The 17435-nt window shown below is 38.7% G+C and overlaps 1 protein-coding gene across 7 annotated transcripts in view; it reads right to left on the bottom strand.

Moving 5' to 3' along the window:
• Positions 1–17435, bottom strand: part of DPP10 (dipeptidyl peptidase like 10) — a 355631-nt gene that overhangs the window by 170264 nt on the left and 167932 nt on the right. The window contains exon 1 of one of the 7 annotated variants that reach the window (XM_048952394.1): positions 2238–2333. The exons of 5 other annotated variants lie outside the window; for them this stretch is intronic. The gene's annotated coding sequence lies outside the window, so the exon portion shown is untranslated. Of the gene's footprint in view, positions 1–1709; positions 1770–2237; positions 2334–17435 lie in introns of those variants that run through there. One more of the 7 variants, XM_048952392.1, reaches the window with a different exon arrangement.

Genomic DNA, 17435 nt, shown 5'->3' with positions numbered 1-17435 from the left:
TTTGCATGCACGTATGAACAAGGCTGAACAATTACTAGCAACATCTACGCTCACCACTTATCATTAATTTCACATTTCACATGTAACTTTATCTGGTACGCAGTATTTTAGAAAGAGACCTTAGTAATCACCTCTAACTGTTCCTGGAGGTATTACTTGGACTAAATACAGCCTCCCTTTCTAAAACAAATCATCCCTGCAAGCATCATGCAGAGAAAGACGTCTCATCTGCACTCCTTACACATTTTCTTACTCTCATCTTCCCTGCTTTTTCCCTGTCATTAAGTTGACTTTCTACATTTTCCTGTATCTTAACACACTTCTGCAGTGAACTGCTCCTATCCTCATCCATCAAGTATTTACAGACAAACCTGCCTTAAAGTACTGCCTTGTGAAGTCATTTTTCCTACCAACACAACATATTTGCCTGAATTCTTAAATATATGTTAGTTTTCCATTTGGGATTTACCTTTCCTACCTAATCACCATGCAGTCAGCGTTTATGAATCATAACAAATACCTCCATATCTGCATGAGCTACTGACCGTCTGTCTGCTAAGGACCCTGCAGGGCTGAACTAAGTATGTCAGCAGTAAAAGGCAAAAAGGAATTCTTCATGTTCTTCAATTTACAGCAGAAGCAAATGCACACAAACAACCTAGTCAGGAACTAAAACTATGTATATATACACACATTCTATAGGCTATATATACACATACATACACACACATATATATGCACACACTGAGCACAGGAAACTAACAATTTCGCCCTTAAGCATCACTTACTCAGCCAAGTGACAGAGAAGTCTACTGAATTCTTCCCTTCAGCTACATTATTTGCTGTAATTTCTGTAATGAATATTTCCCCTCTTCCTTCTCTAATGCTTTAACAACATATTAGCTACTGAAAAATGCTTTGCACACCATCCTCAGTCTTCAAATTAACACAGAACACATGTTTTTTTTCTAGCTCCTAACGAAGAGGCTTTGACTCTCTTTCCTCTGTGCCTCAATGTTTGCTCTGGACTCGTTACAGAAAACACCTGTTCAGACCTGAATCGGTCACTGAATTTAGAAAAGATCTTCAAAATCACCAAGCCCATCAAATGCAACCATCAATACATAAAATGAACACAAATTTGGCTGAACAGTAAGCCAAACCTGTAGCTACCAGTTTTATGAAGAACTGCAGATTCCTAACAAGAAACACTAGAAGACAACATTTATCCTTTTAAAATAAATTAAGACAAAACACAGTAAAAACAAAGAGCATCAACAAAACAGCACTAATCGTGAAGTTAATAAATCTGTGCCAATAAAGCCTGTTACTTAGCACAAAATGGCGCAATAAAGGAGCTACATACTTGGAAAAGTAGGAAATCCAAAAACTCCCTCATCAAATTATTTATAACCATTATTTCTGATTATTTATCTGTGTTCCTTGACTTAAAGGAAACAACACGGAGTGTTATTGATAAGGATGCTTACAGCAGTAGCACATTCTTCAAAATGGCCCTAGAAGTATAAGATACATATCAAAATCACTACCAGGACGTGTACAAAAGACGACTGCCAATGTGCACTCAACAAGCCAGAGTTTGCCAACTGTTAAACAAAATTACCAGCACTTCTGTGAAAGGTTCACTGATCCCCAAATAGTACACAGACACAAGGTTATATTTATCAATTTAATGGACAGGTACTCACATCACTGGAGGCAGAGCCCTCACTTAAGCCTTCCTTACAGGGGGTAGCTAGCCAGCAGAGTGTGCACACCACTCCCTCAGCACATATATATGCACATATATAACTCACATTAACAAGGTGCAGCTGTGGAGCAGCTCCCCACAAACAAGTTACAGCTGTGTGTAGGAGCACAGAACACCCAGTGCTAACAAATACTAAAGGACTTTAAAATTAATCTGGTGTTGGTGATCCTTCAGGACACAGTTCAGAATTCATTCCTTGTAAGAAACCAGGGATTTTTTTTTTTTTTCTTTTACGTACTTCATTTCACCATTGTTCCATTTACTGACAATTTTACACAACATTCTTGTGAATGAATATTGTATTTCTATTGTTTTCCTCCATCTATTAAGAAAGGAAAAAATACCATGTTCAATGAACCAGCATGCTACATTAATTTTGCAAAAGGGATCCAGCTCATGAGGTTCAACTTTGTATACAGCCCCAAAGCACACATTGCATAAAACTATAATAAAATACATCACTAACCTGCCTGCAAGACCGCGTTTTCCTCCTGCTGCCATATCAACAACAAAACTTGATACCCTGGAAGATAAGTGTAATGCCATTAAAGCTGACACACTGTTCAGCATATTCAGAGTTTGCTGAGGTAAAAACAAGTGTGAGCTTTGCTGGCAGCAGTGGAACAGTAAATGCCTTCCCACTGGCTGATGAAACCATCAACAAGAGTGAGCTCTGGTACGATAAATGAGGTCACTGTTTGCAATTCCCTGCCAGCTTGCTGGCTGAAGAAAACACCATTTGTCAGTAAAATGAAAGCAAAACACACTGCACCACAAACCTGTTCATAAGTCTTTACTCACATCTTCCGAAGACAAATAAACAAAAAAGATTCTAATTCAGAAATACTTCCTGTATGTTTCTTAACTATTATAAAGATTATATTCATTCAACCACTTTACACAATGTAAAATATAACAGTAATGACAAAGTAAGCAGGATAACTCAGGGAAAAAAATAGAGCCTCAAAATAAATGCAGAAGCAGTGATTGTACCACTGCTTCTTACCTAGCTTCTCCAGAGATGTGCTGCAAATTCTCAGAGGTCAAGTACACTTGGGTGCCATTAATTCTCATGCAGCATGTTCATCACGTTAATTAGCCTTAACAAATAGCTCTGCCCTAAGGCCACGGGCAATCCTTTCATGCCTAATCTGGCTGCACTGAGGAACAGCTCCAGGAAATGGATTTAAGATTTAAATGAGATACCTGCAGTGCAGGCAGCTGTGCAACAGGGACTGATGGGGCTTGGCAGCAGTGTGCACCAATCCAGTTTCCTGAGTCCCTGGACAGACCAGATCTTGGCATCAAAGCCTTCCATCAACCTTCCATCAAGCTTAAGCCCTCTTGTGTTACTGCCCAAATAGTTGCATGAGATAACTCATGCCAGGGCATCTGATTAACAACAACAAAATCTTTAATTTCATTCATTTTTAGTTAGGCTTTGTCAATAAGGAATCCCGGTTGCACTTCATACACTTCCCACTATTACTGTATGCAAAACTAGCCTTGTATATCCTCATCAATTCTAGTCTCACTTTGAATAACAAAATCTCAGCATCAGGAATTAAATGCATGAAAAATGAACAGGAGTGACCACACATGACATTTGCTCTCTTTAAAAACTGCTTCTGCACAAACAAATGAAAGAGGTACTGCAGAGGTACAACTGAGGATGGTTTCACAAGCCTTTAGGGAAAAAGCACCTGCAGAGATGAGCAGAGTTCACAAAGATTCCTCAGGGCAGGCCTTGCTGTTTTCAAGGAATGTAAATATCTCATAGGAAACCATGAGTACCCTACAAGGGCAGACTGAAAACCTGCCTCATGCACAAAGCTATTTCATTGCCAATAATATATCAAACATGCTTCTGAGCATCTCCAGTATGACTTTAAATGCTCTCTCCCACTAGGAAATCCTGTCACTGAGCTCCATGTTTCAGCTCTAGGTTAAACATGCCCCAGAAACACATAAATTAGCAGCATCATTAATTTGAAGATCTACAGGACTACAGAAAGCAGACCCTGGTGCAGGGGGCACACACCAGGCCAGCAGATAAGCTTCAGTCCATGCAATTTCTCCCATACCATGATGATGCAGATTTATAGATTAAAAACCCACAGCAGATCCTAGTCTTAAGAACAAATTAAATACTCATAGCTTCCCTGCATACAGCACAGGAGAAATTGGTTCCCTGTGGCTCTCGCAGCAGAAGTGCCGCCATCATTGTGCCCAAACTCAGAAAACTGAATGTGGGATGGAGAGAGGGCCTGCCTGGGGCCTCAGATGGCTCAGCAGTGCCAACCTGTTCTGTTCTCCAAATTATCCTAGTTTGCATGCTTTGCAAATATTTTTCATCAGAAACTTCTTTTCACGAGTAAAGGTGCTACTGTGCTTATCTCTGTTTTAACCAGTTGAAATTAGAATTGTGATATGTTTTTCAAGTCCCAGCAACAGTGTAGAACTTTAGAAATTAGGCTGTGCTCAATTGTTATCACTTCCTTTTAGAGAGTCTTGTATTTTAAAAAGGGTAATAAATATATAAATCATAAAAATTAATCAAACATTTATCTGACTACCAGTCTTTTTTTCTTTTCTTTTGAGAGAAAAGTATAGGTAGGTTGTGTCTTCAATGTGACTCAACTGAAAAAAATATGAGAAAACCACAGTACTGGGAAGTAGTCACTCCTTAACTGCTTCCTGCTGTCAACAGTATCAGGGCTGTATTTTCTGCCAGGTTTCATCCCGTAGTATTTCTGCTCAGTCACAGCCCTTGTATATCAGAAATACTTACCTTCTTCCTGCCTATATGTTCATCCTGTGCTTACACAGCCTCTGTCATGGACAACAAGAAGCAAGGCACCAGCTTTTTGCCAGTGCAGCAACACACGGGGAGATGTGGTCCATGTGGACCAGTTTTACTGATGTCAGTCACTTGCAGGTGAATCTGACTTTGAACCTCACCAAAAAGCATGCACATAACCAAGAACAACTTCCTTCTACATGCTGATGAAAACACTGGGAAAAAATACATTGTCCTGTAGCTGAAGTTTCAAGGAGAACTATAACTCTTTTGTCGTTCCCTTCTAAAAGCTGAAGAAGTGCTATGATGATGACTTCCACTCTTTACATGCAACAGCTAAAGCAGAAAACAAGACAATTACCAGCTTGGGCAATGCATTAAGGAACAGATTATTCCTCCATCACCTCTATGGTGAAAAAAATAATACTTGCACTACAAAGTTTAACTGTGGATCTCCAAGCAGATTTAGGGATTGGTACAAGCTTCAATGATGTTCATGTGTTTCATGTTCTATCCTCACTACAGCAAAGTCTATGAACAAGGTCAGCAAACAAACCAAGCACAGTGGCATGTACTCAACACCACCCAAGACTCTCAGTAGAAAGAGAAATGAATTCCTATGCTAATCCACACATACACTTTTCTCAACAGCCTGCAGGTTGTTTTTAAAAAAGCACATTACAAAGGTCTTCCTCTTCTTTTTCTCGCCCACAGTTACAAGCCATTAATCTTTGTCAATCACCATTGTGTAAGGTTTATATGCTCTGACACCTGGACACACTGATACAATGCCACTTTCTCTCTTGGGAAATGGCAGCCTGAGCTAGATATGAAATAATGACATAATTCCCGTAGATTGCCACAATTACACTGGCCCTGTTTGGGTATACGTAAGGCTTGAAGTAGCTGCCATGATATTCAGACAGCAGTCACTTCTTACAGTAATGGCTCAAAGGTACTGCAGACCAGCCCCTTTCCCTGCCAGCTAGATCTGTCTTGCATAGTTCCTCTTCAAACTGAGGTTTCTTACATTTGCTCTCCATTTCAAAAGGAGAAGCAGGGAAACATCAGAAGAAAATCCAGTTTTGTTTTATGTTTAAGAAATTTATGAAAATTGATTCTGATCATGCAATTTTAATAGCCACCAACAAAAAAAAGAAATACTGTATTTCAGATTTAATCCACGTATACTGGGATCTGAAATAACTTGTCCATGCTGAGATCCAAACTCATTTCAGCATCATTACAGACATTTCATTTACTAAGCTTCCCTTCATAATTAACAGTCTGACCTGAATTGTTCCATAGAAATACCTAAAACTTATCTCATCTTCCCCACTGATTTAAGAACTTCATCTAAAGCCTTAAAGTCAGGTTATAAGACTTCAAAATTAAAAAGAAATTAAAATAAACCCTACAGAACAAAAAGCAACTCAGAAAACCGCAATAGAAGACTGTGCTTTAAAAGGCAGATAAAAACATATCTTAACGTCTGTGCATTAAAATATGTTAAAAAATAGAATCAATTTTACGATTTAATGAAGCAGATGGGAGTGTGTGCTGTTTTCTACGCGTAAGAGTCCAATCAAAGCAAAGCAACATCCCCACTAATGTCTACATGTTGGGAAATTCACAGGATTAATAACGATAGAGCAGCAGCATTTTGCTTGAATGAAGTCTGTAAATGAAGATTAATTCTAACAACTCGATGCTTACCTGATAAATAGCAACAACAGAATATACACGTTTCAAAGCATTTTCAAGCAGTTATTTGAAAAGGCTTTGTCACAGTGGCATGAAAATTGGTTGCTGTTTACTGTTTCGTAATTGCTTCCTGCCTCTAGAGGAGCTTTCAGGAGACCAGCTGTACCAGGATGTTGCAAGCATTTGGCATTTCTGAATATCGATCAGTCACATTCCAGAGAAATGAGTTTGCAAAAATCAGTCTGTGACTTTTTTCTCAGCTCTTCCCATGGTTGAGATATGAAACCACTTTTCAGCATCTGCAGCTCCAAACACTGCCTAAATAACTGCATTCACAACCAAAAACACAGTGCCAGCAATTGTACCTGCATCACTGACTACATGCAGTACCAGCCAACACCAAAATTACCAGGTGATGCTGCAGCATCGGTGATACCACACTTGTGGTGAACCACCCAAGCTTGCATGCTGGACAGAGCCCAGCACACTTGGCCAGCAACACAGTAGGAAGAGGCACACTACATGTGAATAACTGATGTTTTTATTATGCAAGGTTTCTGAACAGGGAAATGAGATTTGGAGCTTTAGATTAACGTTCAGGGACTTGATGACTGGATTAAAGCTTTTTACTCTCTGTTTTGTTCCTCCTCTCAAGATCGTTAAGAGAAGGGTTATTGCTTAGAGGAGAGGGTTATTTGTTCTAAGCTGTCTTGCTCAGAGTAAGCATTAGTATGGAGCACATCCAGCTTTACACATTCAGTATCAAATACAAAAGGAAACGCTTTGGCAAGGCTGGTTTTTACAAAGCTGTAGCACAGTGAATAAGAATACAGCTATTCTCCAAGCAGCAGGGCTACTTGTAGCTCCATTAATTTCTAAGAAAAATATCAATAAAACCTGTGACTGAATTTACACAGCATATATCCCAAGATGAAGACATGAGTAAATCTCAACAGTAAGAGTTGCATGTTTATGAGCACTTCTGGTGGGAAGCCCTGTATTTTGGGGAATAATAACAACATTTTGCATTTTTAAAACACCTTTCATTGTAGCATTTCAAAATGCTTCACAAATGTTAACTACCCAAAATGCAAATCTTCTGGGGAAGCAGGTATCATTACATCCAATTACAGCGTGGTTTGGTATCGAAAGTGATTTAGTGCCTCTAAATGTCCAAACTGAACTGTAAGCACTAGCACATCTGTCCAGGGGAGCGATTGCATTTTGAATGAAATAAAAAGGATGAGGAGGGGAAGAACAGACACTAACTGTTAGACATGCTAAATATCATAAATCCAGGCATGACAAGGTTACTTTTGGTTAGTGGCAAAATAACAGCATGCAGAATAAGCCATCCTGTTTTTCCAGAAACCACATTCACAGCTCTAGAATGGGTTGTTGAGGGACACACAAAAAGGATGAGTGAAAGCCAGTGTTAAAGTTGTTGAAATGACAGTCTGTTTGCCTTTCAATTACTGCTCTCAGATTCTTTTTGCAGTCTCTGGCTTCAGTGGCTCTCAATAAAGACCCTAACTGCACCTTAACTGCACTCCATCCAAGGTTTCTGGGCACTATGGGAAAGCAGGAACGCAAGGGGTTCAGTATGGGGCAAGGCCCAAAAGGACACGGAGAACTTACACTGAGGTTCAAGATACCAACTGCGAATAAAAAGTGGGATCTCCAAGTCAGTACACACTATCAATTATCACATAGATAGAGCATTAAAGTAGATAAAGTCACTACTATGTGTTATGCTAAACATATTCATTTAAATCCATTCACTACATGCATAAAATTTTGACTATTCACCATGAGTTCCGGAGCAAGAAAGGTCACCATGAAAATGATCCTACTGCTCTAGTTAAAGGCTTTCAACTACACTGAAGATACTTCTTTCCCAAACATAGAAACACACTATTTCTTTTTCCAGTTTGGTGAGATTGTTAGCCAATATCCTATTTATGTAATGCTTCTGCTTTCCTTTTTTCTTCAATCTATTGACTTCAAGTGAATTAAATACTTTTCCCTCTATGTTCTCACTCTGTACAAAAAGATGTTGTCCCCATTTCAGAGACACCCAATGCAAACAACTGGTATGTTTGTCACACCACAGCAATTCACTTTTATTTTAGAAAAACTGAAATAGAAAAATGGAAAATGGAGATCACAGTTTCATTGTTCATCTGCCCGATTCTTATCCTATCCAGTTAGATTTCCCCTGATGTTAGAATAGCAATCCAATCTTGGATGAAGATTGAAGACGTGTCACAACGTAAACAAAACTTTCAGAAATGCTGCGCAACCACCTGCTGCCTCAGAACTAAACTGGAACTGTTGAAGTACACAAGTGCAGAAATAAAGTCTTAGACGTCACCTAGTTAAAGAATGGAGCCCTCAGAAGAAAAAAACAAGAGTGGCTGCTCCAAAAAAGAAATAATGAAAGGTCCCACAGCCTTGGGCAAAGTCTTCCGTTGCTCAGTAAAAAAAGGATGGGATACTGCAGCAACCTTGATGGACTCTGAGATGCGTGCCCCAATACCAAAAGCCCCGGTTCAGAGATCCATAATGGAATGCATTTTTATTGGAGAAAACAACTCACCCTCACTCGCATTAACCTCTGGGCAACCACCAAATGCTGTTTTTGCTTAGAAGTTTTATACTGAAGGTGAAGTTCTGGAGAGTCTTAAATTTCACACTTCACCGACATCAGAGAGAGCTGCATCCAGAATGCAATGCCTTTGGGCAATATCTTAAAAGCTGACTAACTTCTGATTTTCCCCCTGTGCTATTAAATCTTGATAACAGGGAGTTGTTTCCAAACACTTCAAGGTGAGGTGCAGACATTTCTGAGTCTCAGAAGAGGAATGGAACATGATCAGAAAATAGATGCATTTTCCCTAAGTACTTTCTCAAACAAGCCCTAAACACTGGCTCTGATGCTAATGGGCAAGGAATATTTTGGTAAGCAAGATGAGTGACAAGGATAAGAATAGCCATGAAGTACTGCAAACAATAACAAAATCACCACCACTAGCTTCCCTTTCTCCAGTGTAGCCTTTCTCAAAGGTAGAACAAAACCATTCAAATGGCAGAATCTTTTCCCATGTGGAAGAATGCATCAATTTCAGCTGGAACTGCCTTTCCCAGTGGAATGAAAGCATGAAACCTTTGCTGGTTAAGAAACAGCTACTACATGCTTTCTATAGAAACTAATGATTCCCTCAAGATATTTCATAGTGCTCACTAGTTTATTTAATTGGGCTTGCAAATCCCTCCAATGCCCTTGAAACAGTAAGGATTTACACTTTTCACTTGTCCCTCCTCATCAAGTGTTCATATTTCTAGCCTGAAACAGTACATCCCTTATTCTATGCAGAGATGTTAGGGAGCAACATCTGGTGACTGATTTTGCAGAAATTATTAAGAAGTGCAAAGCCCCTCTCCGGATGTTGTAAAAGAGATCTGCTGTGGAAGAATCACAGAAGGGCAAGCTGTTATAATGCACTGTATATGCTGATGTATGCAGGAATGAACACACAAAACATATTATAGGAAAAAAGCAGCAAATCTGTGTTTGTACAAAAAACACAAAAACCTTATGAGTTGGTAGAGTAATGAAAGCAAATATGATTTGTTTCAAGAGAAACAGCATGGGTTTTTCTTTGAAACTGAAGGAGAAATACCACCTCAGTCGGTGTTCCTCAAAATACACATCCATATCTTAATGATAACTGAAGAAAACCATCATGAGAGCATAAACTCTGACAACCATCAGTCCTACCTTTACAAAAGCACCCCAGAAAGCACTCAGAACAATTCAGAACTATTGGAACAGATAATCATCTCAAACTCACACAATTTCTGGTGTTCTCTTTCTAAGAGCTTTACATTTGTGTACTGATTGGTCTTCTGTCGTTTGGGGTGATCATAGCAGTGTGGTGGGGTTTTTGACCCCAATGGGATAACAAGGAGAAATTGGGACTGAACAATTTTCCATAGCAGCACTGATAAATCCCATTACAATCTACACATGTATGGTACATATATGGCACTAGATACCAGAGGCATTCAGTAAAAATATAGCAAATGTAGCTGGAGAGAGGAAAGATACTATTGTTAGAGGAGCCCCAAATGCATGGGAGAGGAAGCCCAAGCAGGAGCCCAGGGCTATGGAGAGCACTGCAAAGACATCTGGCTCCCCTTCATGGTCTGCTGCCTACTCCCCATTCCAGCCAGGCCCTTGTGATCCCTGCTCCCCATCCCTGCTCTGTCAGATCCAACATCAGAATAACTCTGACAGGCCCAAGGGTGCTAAGAAATGTTTCCTGAGTTTGCTCCACCAACTGTTTTCAATGTTAGCACTTAGATTGTAGGTCCCAAAAAGCAAGTGCTCACTTTTTTTCCCATAGTTCTTATGAACTATGCAGCCCAGAGTCCAATCAACCTCTGTGCTAAGGCAACAATTCAGATTATTTTTAATCATGGTGTATGTGGATCAATAAACAGAGACTATCATTTAAAAGCTAGTCTTTTTATCCTGGTTTTAACTTGATCAACCAGCCAGAACTAAATTATTTCACTTGAAACACACAGATAACTTTCAATTTCTCTTTTGAAGAACTGTTGTTATTTTAAGCAAGTATTAATGGAAAAATTAATTGCAGTCACCCACTGAACTGAAAGCTTACGTCCTTGATGAATGGTAGAAATGATAAAGATCACTTGAAGTGCATTAGAAATATTGCACATTATTGTTACTTAGCATAAGCAGTACCCAACCTCAGCAACACCTGCCAAGCACATGGTGAGCCACAGGTGGGTATTTCTCCCACAGTGACAGTACAAACTGGGCTGATCCATGTTAAGGATATGTGGCTTCTGCCAGATAAAGACATTTCTCATCTCTGGGAAACACAGCACCATTCAGCCCTGGGCAGCACAGACTGCAAAGCAAGGAAAGAAAATGTCTCTGTGAAACAGCTTAGCAGGCACTCATGTTGGCATGTGAAACAATAAGATTTTATTTTCTCTTACTTTCATTGATTCCTGAACATCAGATATATGTATTCAAATGGCCATGTACTCAATCCAGAGAAGATAATCAAGTAAAATTTTTAGAAGGCTGCAGGAATTTATGCACTGTAACACTCAGTGAGTAGAAAAAGAACAAATGAGTTCTTCCTCTAACAAATGAGTTCTGAGTTACTGAAGCCCAAAACTCAGTGGAAACTTATGCTCAGCTACTTTACATAACATAGGTTTCATATTGCTACTGTTCTGCACCACACTGCAAAACCTGCTGTTTGTACATGCTCTATCAGCTTGCCTTTTACTTTCCAACAAGAAAATCATTACTTTAGCCTGCTTCTTGATATTGTTGATCTTTGTATATCTTTACCAAATCATAGAATGGTCTGGTTTGAAAAGGACCACAATGATCATCTAGTTTCAACCCCCCTGCTATTTGCAGAGTCACCAACCACTAGTCTGTTCATTTCTGCAACACAAATCTCCTATCAATCCTTTTCTGAAACCTAATTTTTCTTCCTAGATTGTAATTGTAGAAGTGTATGAAGTAGCAGTAAACAACCTGGCCATTTCAAAAAACAGAAACAAGAAAACTGCCTATAATTCAGATTTGACAGAAAAAAAGGTGCATTCTCCTCTACCAAGCAAAGACAGGGCCATATTGCATCAAAATCCACTGCCCACTTTTTAATCACACTGACACCTAAAAAACCTGCCCTAATGAGGTGGAGTCAATGCTTGCTGTAATGAAGCAGGCACAACACTGCTCCACCAGTCACAAAGGAGGTACTGCCGTCCGCTGTTTGTGAATAAACTTCTCTTTGTTGTGATTTAATCAACCTTAATTTTTAATCTGCATACATAAAACATTAAATGGTAGAAGTTTTAATTACTTGGAGAAAAAAAAAAACAAAAAAACACTCGCTGAATAATTTAATCTCAAAGCACAGTTTTCTCCACACCAAAACCCTCAAGAAAGCCCTTAAGTGCAAAACCCTTCCAGTAATCTGTCCACTCCATCCAAAAGCCTTTGGACAGTTAACTCACTTTCAATGACTGAACACTAGTTCTGCAAACTTTTATATACAAAACTTGTCTGTGAATCACGTGCAGTGTTAAGAAAAGAGATACACTACAGCAAAATAACGCTGTAGATATGACCCAGTCTCAAAAGCAATACAGCAGATGTAAAGCAAGACTCCTTGTTAGGAGGAAAATACCTCTCAGAGGTATAGAGTAATTGACAGACTAAGCAGATGGAATCACTCTGCTAGAGGTGGAGTGATATAACTCACACAGCCGAACATGTATCTGCTAAAGCCACAAAACATGTGTTGGTGTCAGGCACGCTTGGTTTAACTGAATCAACATCGAGCATATTGACAAGGACTCATGATCTGTCAATGAACAGCCAACTGTCAATGAATAGCCAATACAATAAAAAGCAGGAAAAAAAAAAACCACAGAATTTCCTCAACACAGACAGCAAGTGAGACCTGGTATGACTAAAAATTTCTAGCTGTTAGTGAGAAAAAAATAAAATAGGGAGGAAAAAGAAAAAGAAGTATACATAGTAGTGACAGCCAGATGGGGGGTCTATATACAGAGCTAACTGTAGGTTGTGGATGAATACTGACCACACACACCAGTAATTCAGGCTTCAAAATCTTTTTTAAAATAGTCACAGCTGCAGCTTTCAGAAAACACACATCAAGTTTTCTGAAGTGCTGCATGGAAAAGCACTAAGAGTAAGAATTGAATATTTCAAACTGCAGCTCTTTAGGAGAAGTCCTCTTGAATTCATATATAAGATTAACTATTATTTCTTCACTATTATGACAAAGATGTGCAATAGCACATGAAAAAGGAAGCAGGCACTTTATACCATTGTTAAGCAGCAGAAGGGTGGGAGTGGGAAAGAAAAAAAAAGTAAGAGATATGGCTGTTCGATCGCTGTTCAAGAAGGTGTTCTCTATTGTTTTGGGTTTTTTTATTCATTGGAGTTCATTTATATTAACTATGAAGAGTGGTAAGACCATTAATAATTCATAGATCCATGAAAAAGGACCCATACATCTATATGGTGTACATATATTCTCGGTACATAATAGAATCACTGATTTGCTATGGAAATATCAAAGCACCTGCACTCTTTACATATGTTATTACCCTCTGCTCCTAGACTCCTCTTACACCATCAACAAAAGCTAGCATTGCACTTAAGCAGATGAGACAACATTTTCCAAATGATTCACAATGAGGAAATAAAAGTAAGGAGAACAAGATGACAAAGACAACGAAGACACTGCTTAGCTTACAAAGAGAAATGCAACGCTGGTAAAGAAAGGCAGAGGGGCTGTTCGAGTAAAAGTGTTAGACAAAGCGAGTGCAGGAAATTAAAGGTCGAAGCTGTAGAAAAAGGTGTAATACAGGAGAGAATCACATGGAGTCATAACAAATCTGAAAGGAAAGAGCAGTGAGACAGCTTTGAGAGTTGTTCATACAGAACAGAGCATTTCATTGAAGCAGAAACATGTCCAAAAACAGAATATAAAGGGGCCATAGAAAATAGCTAAAGATTCAATCCAAATAGTCACCAAAAAAAAAAAAAAAGAGACTTCAATGGAGTGTTCATGAACCATCCAGCTCAGCTTTCATCTTTCCTTCAGTGATCACTACTCACGCCATAATGAAATTCAAAATGTAGAGCCTGCTACTGCTACTTCCAACTACAGCATCAAGTTCCTTTTCTGCCTATAGCAACAGGACACAGAAAGATGTCCTCTCTTCAGTACAGAATTGCTTGTAGAGACCCTTCATGGATATACTGGATATACATGAATATACTGAATATAGTGGATATACTACTAGAAACCTATAGATAGAAATTCAGCCTTTTTTTAATGGGTGAACAAACCACTTGCATACACTGGCAGCTGACTTCAGGAACTTTTTTAGAGCCTGGCTTACAGTACTGGCATTGTACTTCTGCTACTTGCAAAAATATGTCACTACACTGTTTGCTGCCAAAAACTTCAAAAGATGCCAGTGATAACAAGTGGGTAACTACCTTACACACAGATTGAGTACTGAAGCTTGACCCATCTTGCCTAACACTAAAGAACTTATTTTCCAGGATATAATGAAAACAATAGTGGTGCAAATTATATAATTAGTCCCATAGGTATTATTCATATAAATGGTGCCCATGATTTCAGAGCAATACTCCTGTATATAAACATGTTAGGATACATAAATATCAACCATCTCAAATGAAAAGTAACGCATACTCTATATACTTACAATACAATGAACCTTTCAATTAAAAATCAAAAGGAACCTTTTGTAACTCATTTCCTTGCATAGCAGCTAATCATATATTTAAAAGTTTTCTGACTTTGAGAGCTTATTGCCTTGAGAAGATTTATGTTTATATTTATGCTTGACAACCCGCTGCAATCACAGAACAAGAGCTGCTTGCCTAAACTTTTCAGAAGGAATTTGTTGTGTTGCTATTCATGTTGGGATAGAATAACCTTCACAAATAAGGTAGGAATGCCTAAAACAAACTTTCTGGAAGGACCAACCAACCAAATCTGCATGTATAATTACCAACACCACCCAACTCTTAGAGATATTTTGTGTTTGTTTAGAACTTCCATTGGACAATCTGATTTAAATAGTTCTACCATAAAATTCAAAACTGTGGCATATCAGTACTTCTAATTAAATGTACTTAAGCTCAAGTTCTTCCTCTGAAAGACTCCCCTAATATGTATTAAATGCTTTGATTTAAGCAGTCTCTGAAGCTGTAGGATAAGAAAGAAGAAAGGAAGCCAGCAGCCCCTGCACAGGCAGGAATAGAAAGATCAAACAGTGAGGACAAATGATCAGTTGCACTGGCAGTGTTTAATTTAGTTTCTCACATGCTCAGCATTTCAAACAAGTTTAATGGTTTTCCCACTAGCATTTGAAATCTTCCCTGTATTTCCAAAAAGAAAACTAATATTTGCCCAGTTTGTTTTATAGAAAGCTGCAAAATGCTTTTTTTTTTCCCCCTACTCTAGAGAATGCAAATTGCAAATATTGCCCCAGGCAGTAAGTATAATATAACCCCCATAAGCCTTTAAATAATCTTTTTTCTCTTTAAATCATAACACTGTTTGATACTTCCTAACTGATTTGCTTAAGACTTCATCCTCCAAACATCAGAGGGCATTTATCTTGGTTAAGAATCATTCAAAACTATTTTCAGGTTCTCTACAAATGCAACATACACTCAATTATGTGACTGTCGCTAGCCGCATTACAAATCATTAGGAAAGGTCTTTCAGCTTCTGCCTCAGATCTGTAGGTCATCCACTGTCCTTCCTAATAGATAAATACAGCAATTTATCATCATCAGACACCATCAGCATTGCTCATTTTACTATCAATACTCATGAAAGTTATTTGAAGCAGCTGAGTGAAGTATAAAAGAAGCATGTGATTACAGCAGAAAGGTACAGAGTTTGAGACTGCTGAAATCTTGTGACTAATGTGTGGACTTGAAATAAGACACAGGTCTTCTAACAGTTATGAACATAGCATCAACAAATTGCAGCCACCAACTGGCAGGAGATTCGCAGTAGCAGATGACTTTCCAGTGTCTTCCAATATCACATTAAAGAAAAGATAATGTGAAGTATGGTCCTGCACACCTAGAAGTTTTTCTCTAGTGAAGCATATTTCAAAGCTCTATTTGTTTAAAACAAGAACAACAAAAGCTAAGTTACTTCTATAGGGATCACAAGTTACATTTATCCTTACTACCACCATGGAAAGAAAGCCTGTGTTCACGTTTGTGAGTCAGTAATGTATGCGTGTAATCTCCAAATGCCTTCAAGTTACTAAAAAATGCTAAGGTGATGGCTTTCAAATGCTAGAATAACATCAAACATCATCTCAGTGGGCTTAAAGAGTTCCTCTGCCTTGTTAGTTATCAAAATTGCTTGCCTGAAGCAATATCTTCACATGGAAGAAACTGGAAAGAAACACAGGAAGTGGGTTTGAAAATAATGCAATATGTACAGTATGTATACTCAAATATGTGAGACTGCTAAGTAGTGTACAGTGTACCTGCAGCTCACTTCAACACTGAACAACCAGAAAGGCTGCCCTATTTCCTAGGTTTTGCATTACTGCAGCAATCCTTCCAACACACCCACACAGCAGAGAGCTCCAAATGCCAAAAAACCAGGTGCTAAGCTGCACTACACGGCTCCTGTGTGCTGTTTTGAAAGCAAGACACGGAAAACCTGCATAAAGGCATGGAACCATGGGAAGAGAGTGCAAGAAGTAAGAGCTCACATATCACCCTGTTCTGGGTCCCTCACAGAAGACCTCTCCACAGTGGTGCTCCCAGTTCCCAGGACAGGATCAAGCACTGGAAGCTCTTTCAAAAGCTCTTTGCATTTGGAAAGTTTCTGAAGAGACACTTCTGAATTTGAGATCTCCTCAGAAGACACATTTATGTGCTATACTACCACCTAAAAAATATCCTCTCATTGCTCATTCAAGCTACCCAAGATCCTATACCACAAGCAGACATCACATGAAGTGATGTTTTTCAATTAACACAAGAAGCACTTCACTAGAATTGAGATCCTACTCAGCCCTTCTCCACAGAGATCAGTTTAGAAGATCAGAAATGCAATGAAGATTTAAGATGAGATTCAGTTTTTTCTAGTCCTGATCACATCAATCAGGCACATGACAGAACTACACTTCAACAGCCACATGGAAAAGAGAAAGCAAATCAAGGCCACGTGCTATTGAAAGTGTGCTTGTTCCTTGCCCTCCCCTAGAATGTGAATCCTGAATGATATTCCAAACCACTGCTACTAACATATTTTCACACCAGCTTCTTGTGCTGATCATAAACCCAACAGATCTTATAAATCTGTAACACTTCTTCCTGTAATGCTTCTGTATCCAGTACAGAAATAGTATAGCATATATATAGTGTAAGAAATAGAATGTGAATGTTAAAGATAAGATTTAGATTTTAACTCCTTACAAACATTCTAGGAATAATAATACAACCTTATTTCTCTACTTTTATTGTTTTTTTCTACCTGATGCTTCTGACAT

Source organism: Lagopus muta, chromosome 8 (assembly GCF_023343835.1).
Source record: "Lagopus muta isolate bLagMut1 chromosome 8, bLagMut1 primary, whole genome shotgun sequence".
In the NCBI taxonomy this organism is placed as follows: domain Eukaryota; kingdom Metazoa; phylum Chordata; class Aves; order Galliformes; family Phasianidae; genus Lagopus; species Lagopus muta.
This window is presented reverse-complemented; position numbering and strand designations above follow the sequence as displayed.